At 45.8% G+C, this 23,069-nt stretch overlaps 1 protein-coding gene across 3 annotated transcripts in view; it reads right to left on the bottom strand.

Moving 5' to 3' along the window:
- Window positions 1-23,069, bottom strand: part of ADGRA1 (adhesion G protein-coupled receptor A1) — a 1,149,356-nt gene that overhangs the window by 66,680 nt on the left and 1,059,607 nt on the right. The window lies entirely within an intron of this gene.

The following is a 23,069-nucleotide window of genomic DNA, read 5'->3' as shown; positions in this document are numbered from 1 at the left end:
GGGGGCATTCAGTATGCCCAGAGCTGCAAACACGTCTTAGAGGGAGGGGGCGGTAGGACGCAGGAGAGACCCCTCGGTATTAACAACTTAAATGCCACTGTCAACATCTAGTGGCACCCACTAGGCATGGAGCAAGCTCAGCTTTTGAGCCGGCTGTATACACTTACAACCAACATATGAAAGTCTTTGATGTCTCATTTGCAGTCCTATCCCGACACCTCTACTTCCAGCTTGGTTTTGACTTAGAAGAACCTTTTTGCCCCCTCACTGTATCAGTCACATGCTTGCAGGGGCTCATTTCAATAGCTAAGCTTGCCCCTTTCTCTGTTTGCATTGGTCATGACAGAGAAGTGACCTTCTGTATACATACTAACACAGTGAAGGGGATAGGAAGTTCTTTTGCATCTTTAAGCCAAGATGGAAATTGACGTGCCAGGACCAGAGACCGCGACTACATCAGTGGACTTTTCTTTGTTGAAAGGTTGCCTTAATTTCACTTTTAAACAAATTTAAGACACTTTTTTGTCCAGATGGACAATCCCAATTTTATGTGAGGGTATTTGAAGCTAGGCATCAGGAGGGCTTCTTGGCCTTTTGGCTATAATCCAGTAGAGTATCTTTCGAAAAGGTGGCTTAGAGAGCGGGATGCTCATGCATTACGCACACTGGGTATGGTGCACTGGTTAGTATACGGGGTGGCTTGTATAGTCATCTAGTGGAAACTCTGGTCCTCCAGGATCTATGTCATTAGCTGAGGTAAGTTTTAAAAAATGAGGTGCGAAGAGCACAGGAGTAGTATTACTGGGGTGTCCTAACTCAACGGACCTTGGAAACCCACTTGAGTTTTGGCACTTTTGCACATGCACTTCACTTTTTCATATTTATCTAATCACACACCCTTTTCCAGGTCTTTTGGCATGGATGGGGAATTTTTAAATTTCGGTCAAAGGTCCGACTAGTATTACAGTGGGAACACTTTCACTATTTATTTTATTTGTTATTTTCACTGTGTCATTCTTATCACTTTGTGTGGGGGGAAGTATGTGGCCATCAGTTTCCACTCCCCCTTGACCCCTGGCTCTCCTCTGTCAGGAGCCGAGTTGACCATCGATGGCTCCTATTTCTTGCTTGGGTGGAAGACCAGGCGGAAGCTAGGAGGGAGACTGGGTGTCCTTTGGCTTTGACTAAGGGAAGATGCTAGTCCCTGACCCTCACTGTGGCCTTCTAGCTTGGAGGGATGGGAAACGATCTTTGGGAGGCTTTCTCATGTTAGAGAGGACTACGACTGACCGAATACTAGTGCACTTTTTTGTGGCACCATTAGTCACTTTTTTAGCGCACTCAAGAGAGAGCACTATCTCAGGCTATAGAAAAAAAATCAGGAAAAAAGGAGGCCCAGCCAGATATATTAAGACATCAGCCAACAATTTTACATATTTAGATTTAAAAATAAAAGCTAGAACAAAATAATGTTAAAAACTTCAATCTGTCTGGTAAGAAGGAGGTCCCAAGTAGGGAACACCGCTCATTGATGTCAATATGTCCTGATGGAACAACCCCCTAAATCATAGTTGGTTTCCCTGATTTTGCTGTTTGACTCAGTATAAATGAACTATATTAGTAGTCACCGATGGCATCCATTATATAGGGTATATAAATATTTAATGTCTCTCCTTACAATTATCTTGTATGCACCAAGGTATGACTGTCCTTGCAGTGATTTTTCTTGGCGATCCTCATCCACTCGAGTGGATCTTACATTTATTTGCCCATTGTGCTGAGGTTTAATTCACTGGAAAGTAACTGAGTAAATGTTACATTTCCCAGCATCTCGAGCATCTAGAACCAGTTCTACCTATATCTCGAGGAGCTGTTCTATCCGCGAGCTGTTAACGACTTTTTATGAATGCTATTAATATGAAAATCAAAATACCAGTTCTGGCAGGATGTTAACATCTGCACTCAGAGAATAATTGTTAGCTATTACCATGGCAACTGCAATTACAGTTTTAGCCAATCCTCAATATTCTTTTATTCCCATTATATATGCATCTGGCTTTATGAAATGAATATAAATTTATATGTTGTGTTATATTCTGCACTGATCGGTTACATTACATGGATATAAAGCCTCATTCATTGGACTATTACTCTGATCTTCTGTAAATGGTCTCCCAAGGACTTTAGCGGGTTTAGTCTTTTTAAGTAATAGTATGGCTTTTTATAGTATTTAGATGATATGATTGGGTGTATTATACTGTTGGATCATTGATGTTGGTGAGAACTCATCGATCAAAGTCCATTGCTGTTCAGGAAGACTTGAGAATGTCACCTCAATTTCAGTGAAATCTCTAAAAAAAACCCACTCATTTATTGAGATGAATCCTTTATCTAGACCAGATTTCTTGTAGCCAGATCCTTTAAGCAGATTACCCCTTTAGGATGCGATTTGCATACTTCTGGCCACATTCTGACTAGACTTTTCTGTCCTCGTTCAATACACTTGAATTGAGCGAGGCTGGGCATGTCTAGTTGGCATGTGACCACTTGTATGTAAATCTAATACTTGAGCTCTAGTGCAGACACCAGAGAATCCTCACAGCACACAGTGTGCACGCTGTGAAGATTTACAGGTCTGCAGTCACACAGAGGGACCGCAGACTTGTAGCCTAAGGCTGGACAATCCCTTTAAGGAAATTTTGAGTGGCTGTCTCAAAGAGGTTTCATTCTACTATAGAATTTGGTTTAGGGAATTTAAATGTTCTAAAAATTTTTCAGATTCACGACAACAGTCTCAAACATTACCGTTAGTAACACACTATGCCGTCATGGATTAAAATTCTGCATGGCACACAAGGTCCCCCTGCTCACGTCAGCACATGTCCAGGACCATTTGAAGCTCACCAATGACCATCTGTATTACCCAGAGGAGGCGTGCGAGAAATGGGAGAAGGTCATGTAGTCAGATGAGACCAAAATTAGAACTTTTTGGTATCAACTCCACTCGCAGTGTTTGGAGGAAGAAGAAAGATGAGTACAACCCCAAGAACACCATCCCAACTGTAAAGCATGGTGGGGAATATATTATACTTTGGCGGTGCTTTTCTGCAAAGGGGACAGGACGACTGCACTGTATTGAAGGGAGGATGGATGGGGTCATGTATTGCAAGATTTTGGCCAACAACCTCCTTCCTTCAGTAAGAGCATTGAAGATGTGAAATTACTGGGTCTACCAGCATGACAATGACCCAAAACACACAGCCAAGGAAACTAAGGAGTGGCTCTTTAAGAAGCATTTCAAGCTCCTGGAGTGGCCTAGCCAGTTTCCAGACCTGAACCAAATAAAAAATCTTAGGAGTGAGCTGAAACTCAATGTTGCCCAGGAACACCCCCCGAAACCTGAAAGATCCGTTAACAATCCCGAAAAGTAGGAAGAATGGGAAGCATTTAAGGAAACCAGGATGGATGAACACAGAACTTAAACACATGCTAAAAAGAAAGAAAGAAATGTTTATTAAATGGAAAGAGGGAGGCATATCTAAAGAAGATTATAATGCAGTCTGCAGATCCTGCAGGGCACGTATCAGGTTAGCTAAAGCTGACAATGAATTAAGGCTTGCAAGAGATGTCAAAAGCAATAAAAAAGGATTTTGGGGGTATGTCAAAAGTAAAAGAAAAGTCAAAGATGCTGTAGGATTTTTACAGGATGAAAATGGAGAAATGGTAAGAGAGGATGTTGAGAAGGCCGAACTTTTTAATTCCTATTTTGCATCTGTTTTCTCTCAGAAAGAAAATGTAACATCAACTGATCTTCACTGTCCTTTTAAAGGAATAGAGGAATCCAAGTTATCTGTAAACAGAAAGATTGTGAGGGAATATTTAGCTAACATAAATGAGTTCAAGTCTCCAGGTCCAGATGAATTACACCCCAGAGTACTGAAGGAGATCGTAGAAGAAATTTTAGAACCACTCTCCATAATCTTTGAAATTTCTTGGAGAACAGGAGAAGTCCCAGAAGACTGGAGAAGAGCAAATGTTGTTCCTATCTTCAAAAAGGGGAAGAAGGTGGACCCAGGGAACTATAGGCCGGTGAGTCTGACTTCTATACCAGGAAAGATCTTTGAAAAAATTATTAAACAACATGTATGTAAGTACATGGATAAGAATGAAGTGATTAACCAGAGTCAGCATGGGTTTGTAACTAACAAGTCATGTCAGACTAACTTAATTTTCTTCTATGACAGAATCACTGACTGGGTGGATCAGGGAAATGCTGTAGATATAGTATATCTTGACTTCAGCAAAGCATTTGACAAAGTATCTCACACCATCCTTATTGAAAAAATGACCAAGTATGCAATGGACCAGGCAACTGTTAGGTGGATTCATAACTGGCTTAGTGATCGGACTCAAAGGGTGGTTGTAAATGGCTTCACATCCAGCTGGATGAATGTCTCAAGTGGGGTACCACAGGGCTCCGTCCTGGGACCTGTATTGTTCAACATCTTTATCAATGATTTAGATGAAGGAATTGAGGGTAAACTGATTAAATTTGCTGATGACACAAAGCTAGGAGGGATAGCTAATACTAGAGAAGAGAGAGAGAGGATTCAAAAAGACCTAAATAAACTGGAGCAGTGGGCAGCAACCAACAGAATGGTTTTTAACAGGGAAAAATGCAAAGTACTACATCTGGGCAATAAAAATGAAAAAAGCATATACAGAATGGGAGGAATAGAGCTAAGCAACAGTACATGTGAAAAAGACTTAGGTATACTAATAGATCATAGACTGAACATGAGTCAACAGTGTGATGCAGCAGCAAAAAAGGCAAATACAATTCTGGGATGTATTAACAGAAGCATACAGTCTAGATCACGTGAAGTCATTATCGGTCTTTACTCCTCTTTGGTCAGACCTCATCTGGAATACTGTGTACAGTTTTGGGCACCACATTTTAAAAAAGACATAGACAAACTGGAGCAAGTTCAGAGAAGAGCGACCAGAATGGTGACTGGTCTGCAAACCATGTCCTATGAGGAACGGTTGCAGGATTTGGGAATGTTTAGCTTGCAAAAAAGAAGACTGAGAGGAGACTTAATAGCTGTCTACAAATATGTCAAGGGCTGTCACATTGTAGAAGGATCATCTTTATTCTCATTTGCACAAGGAAAGACTAGAAGCAATGGGATGAAACTAAATGGGAGGAGACACAGATTAGATATTAGAAAAAACTTTTTGACAGTTAGGGTGATTAATGAGTGGAACAGGCTGCCACGAGAGGTGGTGAGTTCCCCTTCAATGGACGTCTTCAAACAGAGGCTGGACAGACATCTGTCTGAGATGATCTAGTGAATCCTGCTTTGAGCAGGGGGTTGGACCAGATGACCCAGGAGGTCCCCTCCAACTCTACCATTCTATGATTCTATGATTCTATGATTCTAAGATCTGTATGGAGGAGGGGGCCAAAATCCCAGCTGCATTGTGTGCAAACTTGGTCAAGAACTACAGGAAACGTCTGACCTCTGTAATTGCAAACAAAGGTTTCTGTACCAAATATTAAGTTCTGCTTTTTTATTGTATCAAATACTTATTGCATGTAATAAAATGCAAATTAATTATGTAAAAATGATACAATGTGATATTCTGGAATTTTTTTTTAATTCTGTCTCTCACAGTTGAAGTGTACCTACGATAAAAATTACAGACCTCTCCATTTTTTGTAGGTGTGAAGACATGCAAAATCGTCAGTGTATCAAATACTTACTGTATTTTCCCCACTGTACATATATATATATTTTTCCCTTCTTTCCCCTGTTCTTCTTTTTCTCTTTTTTTCTTTTTCCTTCTCTTACTTGTTTCTGTTCTACCCCTCTACTTCTTGCTTCCTCTTCTTTCGCAGTTTTTCACCTTTTTTTCAATGCTCCTTTCCATCTTCTCCTGCTATCACCTCTTGTACCATTATATCCAGTGGCTCACACCACTAGCATGTTCAACATGAACACTAGACACCCACACCATAGTGAATGAGTTCTACTCCTTTTCCATACATGCATATTCACCCCCTTTTTTTCTCATTATTTCTTTTTTAAATAAATCTTTTATATTATATTTTTGGCTTTAATGCGTGTTTCATAAATGCATTATACATCAGCAATTTATATCCTGTTTATGGATATTTATTCTGTTTCTCTATTTTGTCCCTGTTACTGTGACGTAACATCATATGATCTCAGAGGTTCGTTTTTGCGCGCCTTTTTTAAATTTATGGTTCATATATTCCGGCGCTTTTGAGTTGTTGTCCTCATTCTGGTTTTGCCCTGATGAAGAAGTTTGATAACCTTGAAACGCGTTGATGAAAAAAAACGCATTCATACCTCATTTCTGTACTTGATCTTACTTTGGACCTTTGGCAGCGCGGATTCAGAATCACCACATTCCTCATTTAAGCCAGTGACAATGAGAGAGACACAGTTGTGCACCATTGTCAATGGTGCACAACTGTATTTGTAGCTGCCAATAAATTGCAGAATGCAACCAAACCCCTGGTTGTGGAGCACAGTCATGGGACGTCTGAAGTATGTCCTAACAGGCAGAGTCACAGCAAAGCCCTCAGGGCTTTACGCAGATTCCCAAACATCCATATAAAAGGGTGAGCCCTGGCGGTAACATCTGACGGTGTCATAGCGAGTTGCAGCTCATTGTTAACGCTGAAATTTTTATTTATGAAGCTGTTTTAGTAGTTAATTGGTCAAGATTTGAAGGAAATCTTTTTCAGGAGGATTTCGCCTGAAAAAGCATCACAAAAAATAAACATAGTCCAAAGCAAAGAAATAACGACAATGGCAGCGGAAAAAACTATGGCTTAGTCGCCAGCAAAACCACTTCAGGAAAGAGAACACATGTGTATGTCAGGATTCCTGTTATCGTTCTACAGTTTGACCACTAGTGGCTGCTATTGTTCACCTTAATAATTGTGCTGCAATACCACTCCTTACCACCGGAGGCTGGTGTTGTGTCCTGCAATGGCCCTTTACTAAGATAGCAAATTCTGAACCTGTGGAATTCATCTTGTTTCCTGTTTGGGCCTACTTAAAGCCATCATGGATCCCTCACTTATTGCTTGAGTATTGTGTCTAGCTGTTTAGGCTACTTCAGTCTCCAGCTACTTGTTCTGAGAACTATCTTACCCAGACTGTTCCCATTTCTCTACGGATTGTTTCTACAACTCCTACTGCTATTTGCAAGAACTTCTACTACTTCCTGCAGTTTCTTGCTCGTGCTCCTCGGCCACTGGAATCCAGCAGTGCTACGCTAGTACCGTAACAGCGTATCCCTGAAGCGACTTTGCCCAGAAAAACTTGATGTCTTTGCCGCCAGAAAAAAAGATGTTGTGTGCAAATCCTCAAAAACTGCTTCAAAAATCATTGAAAAACTTTTTCAAGTAATTTCTATGGGAAGTCCACTTTGCTGTTCATATGAGTAGTTTTTTGAGCTTTCTTTTAGTCTTGAATATTTTCTGAAAACACCTAGTGGAAAAAAGAAAGTGCATGTCACTTTCTTTGAAGCAGATCCTAAAGGAAACCTGTCCATAATATCCATTGTCAATTCAAATAGCAGCAAAGACACTTCAGGAAAATAAAAAACTCTTTCAAAATTCTTCAAAACCTCTTCAAACCGCTTCAGTGGGAGTAGTGGGTTTAGAAACCTTGACGCGGTTAAAATAAATAACATATTCAATCTTTGGGTGGATTCTACTGGGAAGAATTATGGCAGGAATGGCAAAGAATGATGGCAAGAACAATGGTAAAACCACTTCAGGAATATTCGGTGGCTGTGTCAGGCATCAAATAGACGTCATGTGCACATAGCCAGGAAAAGAAAAAATCCTCAAACCATCCACCTCCCTCCCACCCTGAAACTGTTCTGCTTGAAAAACTTGTCCTCAAAAAACTCTATGTGCCCAAGGCCAAATGTAAGCAACATGGCAAAGAAATAAAAAATATCCTTGCAGATTGGTACTTTATATACAGCAGAGCCGCGTGTTGTCATCCTATCCACGGTCAGGTACTTCCACTATAATAAGGTTCATATCTGAAAAGATGTTCCAGGAACTTTCAGAAATACAAGTCTGAATTTCTAATAATGAATGAGGACATGCAACATTCAAGAAGTAATCTGATTTCAGAAGTTAAGTATTTGGTAAGATCTTGAAAGAAGCTCAGACTGTCCTTGCTGATGAAATTATTTCCATTTCTCGTTTTTGACAAGGAAGCCCTGAAAATATGTGATGAAGACTTTTTAATGTATTAACAAACCCAGAGATGAATGATAAGGTAAGACCAGAAAATATGTGTGCCGTGTCTGTAGGATAAATTTAGAGGCGTTCATTTCCCACCGATTTTTTTAAACACTTTAATTTGCAAAATCAGAATTTGCACAAAAATATTGTGACTTTTGGCGTTTACATGTCAGTCTCGGCCAGCTATGCCGGTATGGGCATGGCATGGGTGGGACAGGGCACCGTCATGTCCATCCGTCAAATTCATCATCAGTTATGCCACTAAAATTGGCGTTACGCCAGTTTTAATGAAACGCCTCCAAAGCCTTCTACATTGACGGCAAACATAAAAATGTTATGATCTTTGAAATGCGATAAAAAAAATTAACGTTGTCCTTAAAGGTGTAATATGTGCTCTGAGGATTTTGCAGTGGTGGCCAAGGGAGCGGCGGGCGCGTGACTGAAAGTTAGGTGATTTGTAAATATGTGGTCATGTGCTAACTAGACATGCAAAGTCTAGTTGGAATGTGTCCGGGAGTATGCAAATCACCTACTTGCAGTCACATGACCGCCCACTCTGGCACCGGCACTGGAGAACCCTCACAATGCGTAGTGCGCGCTCTGTGAGACATCACGTCTTGTAACCTAAGACAGGACAACCCCTTTAAGGTCAACATAGTCCTGGTTCTACTGGGATTAATGGAGGAACTGCTGGAATTTTTTAAGATCTGTATCAATTTCATATTTAGGTATTAATATTTCAATCACATTCCAATCAGTTATCTGATGATCATATTTCCCTCAATATTGATGTCCCCAGTCCATATAAATCCTCATAATAAATCCCTTTTTCATAAGAAACCTTTTGCCATGAAAGGAATAAACTATTGTCACCGAGAAGCAAAATATCCATAGCAACTATCCGGATGCAAGGAAAAAGCAACAGCCGTAATGCAGGATGGAGGATACATCTTACTTTTCCCACCACTAAGCTGTTTATTCCGCACAATTCTCCTCTTAGATAACAGGAATTGTTCCTACTTTGTGATAATGCTCATTTCATAACACAGTAATTTTGCGAAGGAGAAGAAGAAAAAAGAAATGTAAAGCAACAAATATAGAAGACTAACTGCTTGGTGGATGCGAAAACCTGGAATGATAGAGAATGTAATAGAAAATAACAATTTCAGAGATTGCTTTTAGTTTGCCAGAATATGTGATTTCTTTCAAAAAATGTTCTATTTAGAAACAATGAATAGCTCGAAATTGTGCTGGAATAAAATCTAGATGGTTTTGTACAAAGTTCTAGCTCCAATGCTAAATCTGTAGCAAGGCACCAACTATGGTGTATCGTTTATACAGCTGATGTACGACTGTGAGAAAAAAGGGATATTTGGACTCAATCAGTCCAAAAGCCTCAGACCCCACTTCATGCCCCTGTGTTTTAGTCATCCCTGGAAAAAAATAATTTAGAGGGAACCTTGACAACTGATGAAATATGCTGCCCGATACATCCTATACTTTGGCATGGAATAAGTCATATTTTTTTTGTTGAAATCATCTGGATGTACTTGCGGTTTTTATTTTATCTATTTAATGGTCCATTGGAATTCGGGCCCAAAGGCTTGCACTTAAAATTGTCCTAGGAATAGTGCAGTTTTTCTTTATCTATCTATCTATCTATCTATCTATCTATCTATCTATCTATCTATCTATCTATCTATCTATCTATCTCATTATCTCATATCTATATATCTATATATCCAGGGGTGGATTAAGAGTGGCCAGGGCCCCGGGCAGTTTAGAAGGCTTGGGCCCCCCCCAGATACCAGATGTATAACGTGACATGTCACATGATCCCTTTTGATAGATCATGTGATAGGTCATGTTAGTAACTCACGCAAATTTTTCTCTTATGTACAGCGAAATACATAACAGAGCAGGGGTGAGAGACTGTGACTGTTCTGAAGGCCGAACCAATAGGCTGAAATTAATTCTGCTCAATATTACCATAGTATCTATAATATACTTACGTTGTAATGTCTTCACATCCTGTTGCGTCCAGATGTGTCCGGATCCCAGAATTCCAAGCAGCAGAAGTTCCTCGACCGCCATTTTGGGACACCCAAGTGATGGGTGTCTCAATATGGAAACCACTGATGGTACCAGTGTGACGCCTCAATTCTCGAAAGAGCCCTTTTAGTCTTGAGTTTACCCTGGGTGTTGGGGGACTCGGTGTCGGGCCCTGTGACGAAGAGATGGGATGTAGCCGTGGCCCGGACCCGACCCGTGCTCAGGGCCGTCACATGAAAAGGCAGATGTTGTGGGCTCGTCTGGGTTGAGTGGCTTATTTTAACGACTATGCCACCTGTGGTGCCTGGTGATGGGTCACCAGCGCCGCTACAGTCCGCCGAGGCCTGGTGTCGTGGCGGCCAAAGTTCTCGCTGCTCCTCACAGGCGGAGCAAGGCCTCAGGGCAGGCAAACAGGAAAGAGAGGTGGTAGTAGTGCGGGGAGTACGGGCACCGCGTCGCATGGTATGGCGCGTAATGAACAGTCCGGAGGAAATAGGGGTGAACTTCCAAGGCTTTACTCACTCAGAGATGACAGCAGGAAGGCGACTCCCTGCTCCCCGCGGAGTCCTGCGGCCACCAGGGACGGGGGTCCAACTTCTTCCAAGAAAGTCCAGTGTTCAGTAGCGTCCCTACACCAGAGTGTTCCTGCACTACAGACTTCACCCTTTCCAGTCTGTGCGTGTGTAGATAGGCCAGGTCCCCCTCTGAGCTCCTCTCAGGACTAGGGCACGGGTGGGAATTCCTCTCCATCCGATGCCCGATGGGATCCTCAGGGCCTAACTGAGCTTTCCCATCCAGGACATAGAGTGCAAGGTCGGGTGTCGGGGGCCGGTACCTCTCGTGCAGCCGGAATCACTCTGAATAGATCAGGTAGGCGAGGACAGGTGGCGTACTCAGCTCTGTCTGCATCCTCCCCGGGACCCATTTGCTGGGGAGCTACACTCTAAAGCTCTCGGGCCTTCTTGATCCTGGTCCTCGGCCGGGTTGAGACATTCCTTGTCTGCAACCTACCTCTCGTCCCAAGGCCAGGGTACGATGGCTGTGTCCCTTACCGGCGCAGGCCCACACAGGATCTGCGCTCCCGGAGGGAGGTCACATTACACACAGTATTTTGACAGCACAGAGACAGCCGACAGACTAGCAAAGGCTAGACAAAGGACTAAAAAGGACAACCAAGATCAAAGATGGCTTACTATTAAATATGAAATCTAAAGTGCAACTAACTTGTAAGTTCTCCACCCTCACCCACTAACTGGTTCCTACCACTTTGTGTTCCCCAATCTCCCTGTAACCAGGGGAGCAGCACCTAGTGCATACTAGCTCCCTCTGGTGGAGAAGTGTGGTGTTGGATGCAAAAGGGTAGGTCACAACCATCACACTGGCCTTACCTCAGAGGAGGAACACTACACTCCTTTAAAGAAGTGCAGCATCCCTGTGGCGGTCGAACCCTCAGGGGCGCCACATTCCCCCCTGGTAAAACACAGCACGTCCGCGGGCTGCAAAAGAAGTAACACCCAGGAAATTTTCTTTTTATAATAATAACTATCTTCCCTTTATGGGAGTCACATTTCTTAAACGTTGCATAACAGGTATAAAAATACAAAAGTATAAAATTATAAAAGTGCTAGCATTTTCCAGAGACATTATTGCAGGCAAACAGACAGGTTAAGGTGCAAAGACGCAGAGTCAGTTCAGAAGTGCGAGGGACCTGTCCTAAACCCCCAACGTTGGCCCTGGGGTAGCTACAGGGCATGAAGATCCCGAGTTGGACCTCCCGGAGAGCCACCCTGACAGGTTTTTCTTCTGAGGTTTTGAGGTAGAGATTATCCGCGGTTTCGTATAAAACCAATATGGAGCACCTAAAAAGATGCAAACTATATACAAGGGGAAAGAGTCTGTCTGCTAGTCCGCAGGGACACGTGTCTCTAGAAACTGGGTAGAAATCAAACAATAATAGAAGAAAGTCAACTTTTCAAACTTGCAAACAAACGGTAACAGCCGGGGGCTGCTTTAAACCTCGGGCTGTCTTCTTGGAAAGGGCTCATTCCTCCCGACGGAGGCTAGCCAGTCCCCTGAGGCTGAGCGCGGGGTGACGTCGCTCCCGGACACTTTGTGTACGTCCAGGGAATACCATCCACACTCCCCCTGGTGGCGAGAGAAAGTCACTGTGTCGCCCGGGAAGAGGTTCCGACCGGGGTGTCCTATCTTGAGGCGCGGCTCAACGTCTCGCCGGCTGACGAACACATCGTCCTGGAACTGGGGACACCGGATGAACCCCCACCCCGCCTCATGATGAAAACGGACGACTTGGCCTTCGTACCAGGGACTGGGACAGGTGGCCTCCTCCTGACGCGCCCTAGTTTTTGCAGCTTTGGTCCTGACCTCGAGGCGCTCGCAGCGCTGCTCCCGCCGACGCTGCTCCCATGCAAGCTGGAATATCTGGTCGCTGCACCACTGGCTCCTCCTCCGCGCTTCAGCCCGGGTCTCCCGGGGGAAGCCCATTAGGTCGCCCCCCTGGTTTTCCCAGGCCCACTCCTCAGCCTCGGGCCAGGTTACTGCTGGTGCGGGTAGCGGGATTAGAACGGGTTGCTATGAGTCCTCTGTAGACGCGGACCAGTCCGGGTTGGAGCCGGTAGTTTCCTCCACAGCTTCAGGCACCTCCGTATCAGGGTTTGGGCGGCATCGCAGGTCCCCACCCACAGCTGCCGATTGCAGCTCTGGAGCCAACGCCTGCTCCCAGGTGACCGCGTGGGGAATTAGATACTCCATCATGAGGTCCAGGATAGTCACGGTAGGCTCTGCAGCCGGGGCAGGGGTTGCACACTCACCCGCCGCTGGGCCGCTCTCGACCTCTGTCACCGAGTGAACTTGTCCTGGGACCTCTACTCCTTGGCGGCGGTCCCGGATACGCAGCAGCATCTCCTCCCGCCACGCAACCGTCGCCGCCTCCTGGGCGTCTCGCTGCCTTCTTAGGAGTTCCGGAGCTTCCTGCTGGAGAAATGTAATATCTCCCGGGGTTAACACGCTGCTGCCTTGCTCTCTGCCGGGTGAAGGGCCTGAACCGGGTTCAGTAGACGCGTAGTCTTGTTCCCCTGAGGCATCCATGTCTGCCTCTGTTGACTGCCAAGCTCCGACTGCAATGGCCGCACCTTGTGGCTTTGCTTCTTCCTCCTCTTTCGGGGCGGTTCCTGGGCGGAATGCTGACAGGCCCGCCTTCGTTCAGCCCATCCAGTTTGACGGGCATTACCCCGCGGACAGTCTCTGATGGAAGGGGCAGTCCACATTTTTGGCGCCAAGCGGGAGCCCAGCCCACGATGGGAGGCTTTCAAAGGCAGTCTTTTTACAGCATTATGGCGTCTGTTCTTCTTGGGCGGGCGCCATTTTAAGTGTAAAACAACAGTTCAAGATGTAAGGCACACAGTACCCGATAGCAATGGGCACTTCTTCCTTTGCTGCGGGCACGCGATCCTGCCGACTACGCCAGGTTGTGACGCCTCAATTCTCGAAAGAGCCCTTTTAGTCTTGAGTTTACCCTGGGTGTTGGGGGACTCGGTGTCGGGCCCTGTGACGAAGAGATGGGATGTAGCCGTGGCCCGGACCCGACCCGTGCTCAGGGCCGTCACATGAAAAGGCAGATGTTGTGGGCTCATCCGGGTTGAGTGGCTTATTTTAACGACTACGCCACCTGTGGTGCCTTGTGATGGGTCACCAGCGCCGCTACAGTCCGCCGAGGCCTGGTGTCGTGGCGGCCAAAGTTCTCGCTGCTCCCCACAGGCGGAGGAAGGCCTCAGGGCAGGCAAACAGGAAAGAGAGGGGGTAGTAGTGCGGGGAGTACGGGCACCGTGTCGCATGGTATGAACAGTCCAAAGGCCATAGGGGTGAACTTCCAAGGCTTTACTCACTCAGAGATGACAGCGGGAAGGTGACTCCCTGCTCCACGCAGAGTCCTGCGGCCACCAGGTACGGGGGTTCGACTACCTCCGAGAAAGTCCAGTGTTCGGTAGCGTCCCTACACCAGAGTGTTCCTGCACTACAATCTTCACCTTTTCCAGTCTGTGCGTGTGTAGATAGGCCAGGTCCCCCTCTGAGCTCCTCTCAGGACTAGGGCATGGGTGGCAATTCCTCTCCATCCGATGCCCGGTGGGATCCTCAGGGCCTAACCGGGCTTTCCCATCCAGGACATAGAGTGCAAGGTCGGGTGTCGGGGGCCGGTACCCCTCGTGCAGCCGGAATCCCTCTGAATAGATCAGGTAGGCGAGGACAGGTGCCGTACTCCGCTCCGTCTGCATCCTCCCCGGGACCCATTTTCTGGGGAGCTACACTCTAAAGCTCCCGGGCCTTCTTGATACTGGTCCTCGACCGGGTTGAGACATTCCTTGTCTGCAACCTACCTCTCATCCCAAGGCCAGGGTACGATGGCTGTGTCCCTTACCGGCGCAGGCCCACACAGGATCTGCGCTCCCGGAGGGAGGTCACATTAAACACAGTATTTTGACAGCACAGAGACAGCCGACAGACTAGCAAAGGCTAGACAAAGGACTAAAAAGGACAACCAAGATCAAAGATGGCTTACTATTAAATATGAAATCTAAAGTGCAACTAACTTGTAAGTTCTCCACCCTCACCCACTAACTGGTTCCTACCACTTTGTGTTCCCCAGTCTCCCTGTAACCAGGGTAGCAGCACCTAGTGCATACTAGCTCCCTCTGGTGGAGAAGTGTTGTGCTGGATGCAAAAGGGTAGGTCACAACCATCACACTGGCCTTACCTCAGAGGAGGAACACTACACTCCATTAAAGAAGTGCAGCATCCCTGTGGCGGTCGAACCCTCAGGGGCGCCACACCAGCCTCTTGCGCGGTACCACCAGCGGAACACCGTTGCACCACACACACACACACACACACTGTATACGCCGTACACACAACACACACACACACTGTATATACCGTACGCACAACACACACTGTATACGCCGTACGCACCACACACACACACACACTCACTGTATATGTGGAGCCCCTGCTGGGTTCAGTCGCTACAGAGGTACTGCATCTCACCCAGAGGTGTGGTATCTCACTCTCAGGTAAGGAAGGAGTACTGCCCGGGACCCTAACACCTGCATCCAACACTACAGTACTCCAGACCGGCAGGAGGGACAAGATGCATCGCTCTCCTGCTGAGCCCTGTCCCTGGCTGGAGTGGGGGGAACCAAAGTAGGGGGAACCATGTAGTGGGTGTGGGTGGAGGAAGAGGTTCAGGGGAGCTCAGTAAGAGGCGATATAAAAGAGAGGGTGGAACATTCTAGAGATGAGTCTGAGGGGATTGAGTCAGAGGAGGAGTTGGGAGCAGGAGCTCTGCAGGCGCTCTGCTCAGGGACGCACGGGCCTGAGTGAGGAGGCCCAGGAGAAGGAGAGGAGGAAGGAACGGGAGCAGAGAGAAGGCTCCAGGAGTGAAGAAAGGATCCCAGGGGTACGGGCAGTGCTGGAGGCCACCCGTACGCCCGAGTCTACCAGGCGGTGGAGGGATCGGGTCACAGAGGGGACCGGCCCCTAACTAGTGAGAATTACAATATTCAACTAGGAACCAGAGGGTGTAGCATTTCAGGTACTGCAGCCAAAAGCCACATCTAACTCACCGAAAAGGTGGCCATAGAGGACCCAGGGGACAGAGAAGACGTCGCCCGGCAAGGTCCACGGTCACTGGATTGGGACACTGGGTGTGAGGTACAGGGAGATGGCCAGAAAGAACACAGAAGGAGGTTCCGTTATGTACTCCGGAGGTACCTGAGGGTTGGCTGAACCCCTCCCTGAGTAAGCACAGAACGACATGGGAAGTTATGATCTGCAGTTGTAACCAGCAGCAAAGTGAGAACTGTGAGTAAATCCGGAAGACTGCATCCCACTGTCTCTGTGAATTATTACTGTTGCGCCATCAACCCCTGCACTACACTGCACCACGAGCGCTACCTCAATATCTACAACATCTACACTGCCCTGGAGCTAACCTCTAACTGTGGAGGGCTAAACCAACTCTGCTGCATTCACACCAGCTCCAGAGGATCGGCTCCGCAGCGGCGGCTCCACATAGCCGCATACCACAGGTGGCGTCACAAACTGTATATAAAAACTATAAATCCCCTGTAAATATTCCCCTTTTGTTGACTGCCCTGGGTCACGGACCGGGTCACCGCCACTGTGACATCTCCCCTAGCAACGACCGGCCCGGCACCGAGTACCCCACGGCCCAGGGGGCGCGTCATATACGCCGTACGCAGCCTCTTGCACGGTACCACCAGCGGAATACCGTCGCGAACACGCTGTACACGCCGCCGCTGGGATCAGCCGAATGATTCACTGACCGCCGCCATCTTTGTACAGGAGGAGCATATGCGCAGTTTTAATGCGACCGTCGCTATCTGCCTGCACAAAGATGGCAGCGGTCTGATTTACTGCACTGGAAGACAGCTCATACAAGAGAACACATGAGGGAAGAAGACAGCACAGGGGTGGAGAGAGAGAGCAGACAAGGGGGAGAGCACATGGGGTACACAGGTCAAAGAAGAGATCACATGAGAGAAGACAGCAGATGGGGGAGAGAGAAAGTGCACAGGGGGGAGAGAGAAAGCACACAGGGGGGAGAGAGAAAGCGTACAGGGGGAGAGAGACAGAGCACAGGGGGGAGACAGCTGAAACGGGACAGCACATGAGGGGAGTACACAGCACAGGAAGGAGAGAGACAGCAGACAAGGGGGATAGCACATGGGGTAGACAGGTCAAAGAAGAGAGCACAGATGGGAGAAGTCAGCACATGGGGGAAAGAGAGAGTGGATAGGTGGGTGAGCACATGGTGGGGGGGAGATTCTCAACGCTGCAAAGCCTGCCCCCATCGTGACATTACCGCCCTCCCGATGCGATAGCATCGGGCCTCCATCTAGTAAAAAAAAATTATTATTCATAATTGTATGACTTAATATTGAGCAGAATTAAGTATCCTGACATACCTCTATATACAATATGAGCCCCCACATAGCCTTTATACATGTAAGCCCTAACAAAAAAAAACTTGAAAAATTTTCTTTTATTTAGTTTAAAAACCCCAAAACATAAAGACATAAATACACACACATAGCACAGAAAAACAGTGATATAAAAAAGAGCAGAAATGCGGGGAGTTGCGGACTAGTTTTGCCCTTCTCAATTCCCTTCTTGACAGCGGAGGTTGGCACCCTAGGTTTACATGGTATGGCGCCCCCACTCCTCGTTGACTGCCCCTCTGTAGCCCAACCACTACTCTAACTGACCAGGCATTCTCAATAGGTGATCAGATAATATTTAATAAACATTTATAAAATATAGATACTAGTAACCCTTCAGATCATAAATGGCCAGTTAAGTGGCAGTGTAATTAAGTCACAAAACATCCATATACCTCACAGACACGTGTTACATAGTCCCTACATACAGTATGAGCCCCCACACAGCCCCATACATACTGTTTGCGCCTCCACAAAACTCCCTACTTACAGTATGAGTTCCCACATAGCTACCTAGATTCAGTATGAGAAGTCATTTAACTACCTATATACAGTATAAGCCCCACATACCTCCCTGCACAGCCCCAGCATGCATCCCCACACAAGTAACATCACCCCCTTCTCCACAGAGGCACTCAGCATGCAACCCTACATGAGTGACATTATCCCCTTCACTATGAAGCCCCATGTGAGTAGCATCACTCCCTTCACAACACATCCCGCAGCCCCACACAGCCACCTTGCATGCAGCCTCACAAGAGTGACATTACCTATTTTCCCTTGCAGCCATCCAGCATCAACCACCCTTCCCCGCACAGCCCCACATCACTCCCCCTCCGCAGCCCCATTCTCCACAATGCCCCTCATCATTATCATTCCCCCTCCTCACAGCCCCCATCATCATCATCATCATTCCCCCTCCTCACAGCCCCATTATCATCATTCCCCCTCCTCACAGCCCCCATCATCATCATCATTCCCCCTCCTCACAGCCCCCATCATCATCATCATCATTCCCCCTCCTCATAGCCCCCATCATCATCATCATTCCCCCACCTCACAGCCCCCATCATCATCATCATTCCCCCTCCTCACAGCCCCATCATCATCATCATTCCCCCTCCTCACAGCCCCCATCATCATCATCATTCCCCCTCCTCACAGCCCCATCATCATCATCATTCCCCCTCCCCACAGCCCCCATCATCACCATCATACCCCCTCCTCACAGCCCCCATTATCATCATCATTCCCCCTCCTCACAGCCCCCATCATCATAATCATTCCCCCTCCTCACAGCCCCCATCATCATCATCATTTCCCCTCCTCACAGCCCCCATCATCATCCCCTCTCTCAACACAGACCCTCATCATCCCCCTCTTCTCTATACAGCCCATCATCACCTTCCCCATGCAGCCTCACTCATATAACATAAACCCTTTTCCTGTGAAAGCCCCCCCATAAGCAGCCTTATACAAGTAGAAGTGTCCATTTCCCTATACAACCCTTCATCATGCAGCCCCCATACAATACCATCATCCACACTTCTTTGCACCCAAAATTCATCCTCAGCCCACTCACACTGAGCCCTGTGTCCTCATTCCCACCTGCACACAGCTCCATCATGCAGCCTCTCTGTCTGCTTCAGCAGCCACAGCTCCAGCTCCACGCTGCTTCCTGCTATTGGGTCTTCACTGGACTGAAGAAAGCTCCGCCCCTTCCGGTGACATAATCCCCTCAAAAAATCAACTCCACTCTAGACGCTACCGAGCTGCAGATGTCAGTGCACAAAGGATTATATGAGGGCAGTCTGGCTATGGGACCCCCGGACGTAGAGGCAGAGAGGTAGAGATCCGATATCTGGATCCGATATCACCTCCCTACTAACCAGAATCCCACAATGTCTGTCCGCTATTTCATCCTTCTTCTCTGCCAGATTTCTAAAACTTAACATGGATAAAACAGAATTCATCATCTTTCCACCATCTCACTCAGCCGCCCCATCTGACCTATCTATCAGAGTAAATGGCTGTTCACTCTCCCCAGTCCCGCAAGCTCGCTGCCTTGGGGTAACCCTGGACTCCGATCTCTCCTTCGAACCACATGTCTAAGCCCTTTCCACTTCCTGCCGACTGCAACTCAAAAATATCTCCTGGATCCGCACATTCCTCAACCATGAATCTGCAAAAACACTAGAGCATGCCCTCATCATCTCCCGCCTCAACTACTACAACCTCTCGCTCTGTGGCTTCCCTTCTACCACTCTTGCACCCCTCCAATCTATCCTAAACTCTGCTGCCCGACTAATCCACCTGTCCCCCCGCTATTTCCCGGCCTCTCCTCTCTGTCAATCCCTTCACTGGCTCCCCATTGCCCAGAGACTCCAGTTCAAAACCCTAACCATGGCATATAAAGCCATCCACAACCTGTCTCCCCCATACATCTGTGACCTAGTCTCCCGATACTTACCTACACAAGATCTCCTTCTTTACTCCCCTCTTATCTCCTCTTCCCACAATCGCATACAAGATTTCTCCCGTGCGTCCCCCCTACTCTGGAACTCTCTACCCCATCATATTAGACTCTCGCCTACCGTGGAAACCTTCAAAAGCAACCTGAAGACCCACCTCTTCTGACAAGCCTACAACCTGCAGTAACCCTCGCTCCACCATAATGCTGCACGACCAGCTCTACCATCACCTACTGTATCCTCACCCATCCCTTGTAGATTGTGAGCCCTCGCGGGCAGGGTCCTCGCTCCTTCTGTACCAGTCACTGACTTGTATTGTTTAAGATTATTGTACTTGCTTTTTATTTTGTATACCCCTTTTCAGATGTAATTATAATAAATAATAATACATATATATATATATACATATATACGCTGTATATATATCTATCCCATAAATACTCCATATCTATCTATCTCCTATCTATCTCATATCTGTCTAGCATCGCTCTATCTTTTATCTATCTATCACATATCTATCCATCTATCTATATTTATATAAAAGCAAAAAGTTTTGCCTCCATAATGCACACAAGCTAAATGGTATTCACCTAATGAACTCAGAAATGATTACTATCTACCACTGACGAAGCTTCCATTTAAGATAAAACATTTTGCTCCCACTCTAAAAAGCAAACCCTGTTCTTCCTAATTCAGCAAATATTAAAACTTCAACCCATTTTTCAATTAACAGTGAAGACATGGCCGCGACTGGAGGACTCACAAACTAAAATAGTAATATATGCGGCTAATAACGAGCTCCGAGCGCTCAGTGGCCTGAAAGGAAATTTATTTTCGCATATAGTTCTGGATACTCATGAATGCACTCTAGCCATAAAAACGGAATCGCTTCTAAATTACAATCAAAAACGAAATATATATCAGTGCCATAGTTTATCCAAGTGGTGCAGACGGTGCCATCCGGAGTGAGAAGAACCTTTTTATGGTTTCCTGCCGAGGTTCACAAATTCAACATTTTATTTGTCAATCCACTAATATAATTCTAATATGGAATAAAGTGCACAAAAGAAGAGGATTAAGTAACAAATACCTGGCTCCAAGAACATTACAGAAAATATGATTTTACTCATCAGTTTTGGTAAGAGTATACAGTGTCATACAGCACTGTACATAAATACTGTCAACCCCCGATCGAAAAAATTCCCAACTGGTTCTATTCACTGTCTAACGGACTTGGCTTTCCATGTAGTCCATAGGCAATGAATGGAGTGGAGATAGAGCACGAAGAGCCCAGTTCCAGAGGTCCATTCTTGGGATCACTGGGGGTCCCAGCAGTCAGTAAGTTATCCCCCCCCCCCTTACATATAAGACATAACTTACTATCTTATATATAATATCTTAAAGGGATTGTCCAGCCTTGAGGTCCAAACCTGCAGTCACCTCACAGCATTATGTGCGCTGTCAGAATTCTCCCGGAAATATGTGATTTGCATACATGCGTTCACATCCAGACTAGAAAAGTGTATTGAGCAAGGTTGGACACATCTAGTCTGTATGTCATACTTCTGATCACATGACCGTCTGATCCTTGGACTGGCAATGGAGAATCCTGACAGCATGCACACTGCACGCTATGAGGATTCACAAGTCTGCAGTCACATACTGAAGAGTTACTGCAGACTTGAATCCCAAGACCGGACAACAACTTTAAATCAGCACTACCATCAAAGTTTTTATCCTCTTAATATACTGCAGTCATCATATTATATAGCACTGTGTACTTACAATTGCTCATTTTGCTCTTCTACCCAGCTAATTCTTCTCTTTTCTCTGCTCTATGTAGAAACAGGAAGTGTCTTGTCCATGCATTTTTCATTCTCTTCTTCAACTCCTGACCCAGCTGTTCCTTCCTCCCCCTGCCAGGAACTTTTGCAGTGACTGATGAGTCATACAGGGAAAATTTACCTCTTGTTTCTACATAGAGCTAGTCAGTTTTTAATCACGTGCTGTAATAGACCTAATGGAAAAGAGAAAAATTAGCTGGGTAGAAAGGCAAATGAGCAATTGTAAGTGCACAGTGCTGTATAATATGATGACAGTGCTATATATTAGGATAAAAAATTTGATGTGATTGCTTCTTTAAGTATATTACTTTTTGTTATTTCTTTACTTTTGGGACCAATTGGACAATATTTTAAAAAATCTCTTTGACTCCTGACTGTACTTAATATTCAGGAGCCCTGACGGTTACCATGTAAAGGGAACCATTTCAGGTTGAACACTGTGTCTGATCTCCCAGCCTGCTATAGAGCTGTAGAAGCAAAACTGCTGGCGCTAAGTGTCTCCCTTATGTGTAATGTAATCCGTCGAAAGCAGGAGATACTCCAAGGCAAATTATAGGAAGTGGGGGTGGCTCTTTGACTCACTGCTCCTGTTCTTCTGTCATAACAGAGAGGCTAGCTTTCAATTTAGGGGAGGCAAGCCATTGAAAAATGGCAGGAGCAATGTATGCTGGAAAGTGAGAGTGAGCAAGTTCCAGCACCTATAATGCTGACTGGAAGTTCCAGCACCTCTAATGCTGACTGGAAGTTCCATCACCTATAATGCTAACTGACTGATAATGAAGAAAAATTGCAGACTCAAAAAGAGCAGATAGAAAGTTACAGAGCATGGGAATCAGGACAGTTTCTGGACATATTAGACTGGTATGTACAACAGAAGCAGTTTTAACTTCTTGTGGGGGATGGGAGCGGGAGAAAGGGTTTTTTCCTGTGGTTTTGGCTGAAAATACAAGTACATTTTAAATCCTTAGTAGTCCGGTGGGTGGTCCTATTTATTGATTGATGTTTTTCTTTGCATGACTGTGCAGAGATATCAATAAGCAGGACCGCCCATTGGACTCCTAAGCATAGAAAACACGGGGTTTAAATAAATAAAATACAAATTATACTCAGCATTTTCCTAGAAAACTATGATATCTATCAATCTGTTCTGCTCTACACCAGTCTGCCCCAGGTAGGACTTCAAGTACAACATAATAGTTCAATTTTATGTGTCTGTAGACGATTGAGATCTTATGATCAACATATTTTGGAGTAATTTAGATGTTTTAACATGGTGCTTTTAGGGTAAAGTGGCAAATATGTACCTATAAGTCCAAGCTAGTTCAGAGCTGTGGTTTTTATCGGAATCAGCATTGTATGAACAGAG

This window comes from Phyllobates terribilis, unplaced genomic scaffold (genome assembly GCF_046119375.1).
Source record: "Phyllobates terribilis strain yellow unplaced genomic scaffold, ASM4611937v1 Scaffold_5__5_contigs__length_657084704, whole genome shotgun sequence".
NCBI lineage: Eukaryota > Metazoa > Chordata > Amphibia > Anura > Dendrobatidae > Phyllobates > Phyllobates terribilis.
Note: the sequence above shows the minus strand (reverse complement) of the source record. Positions and strands in the feature narration are given on the sequence as shown.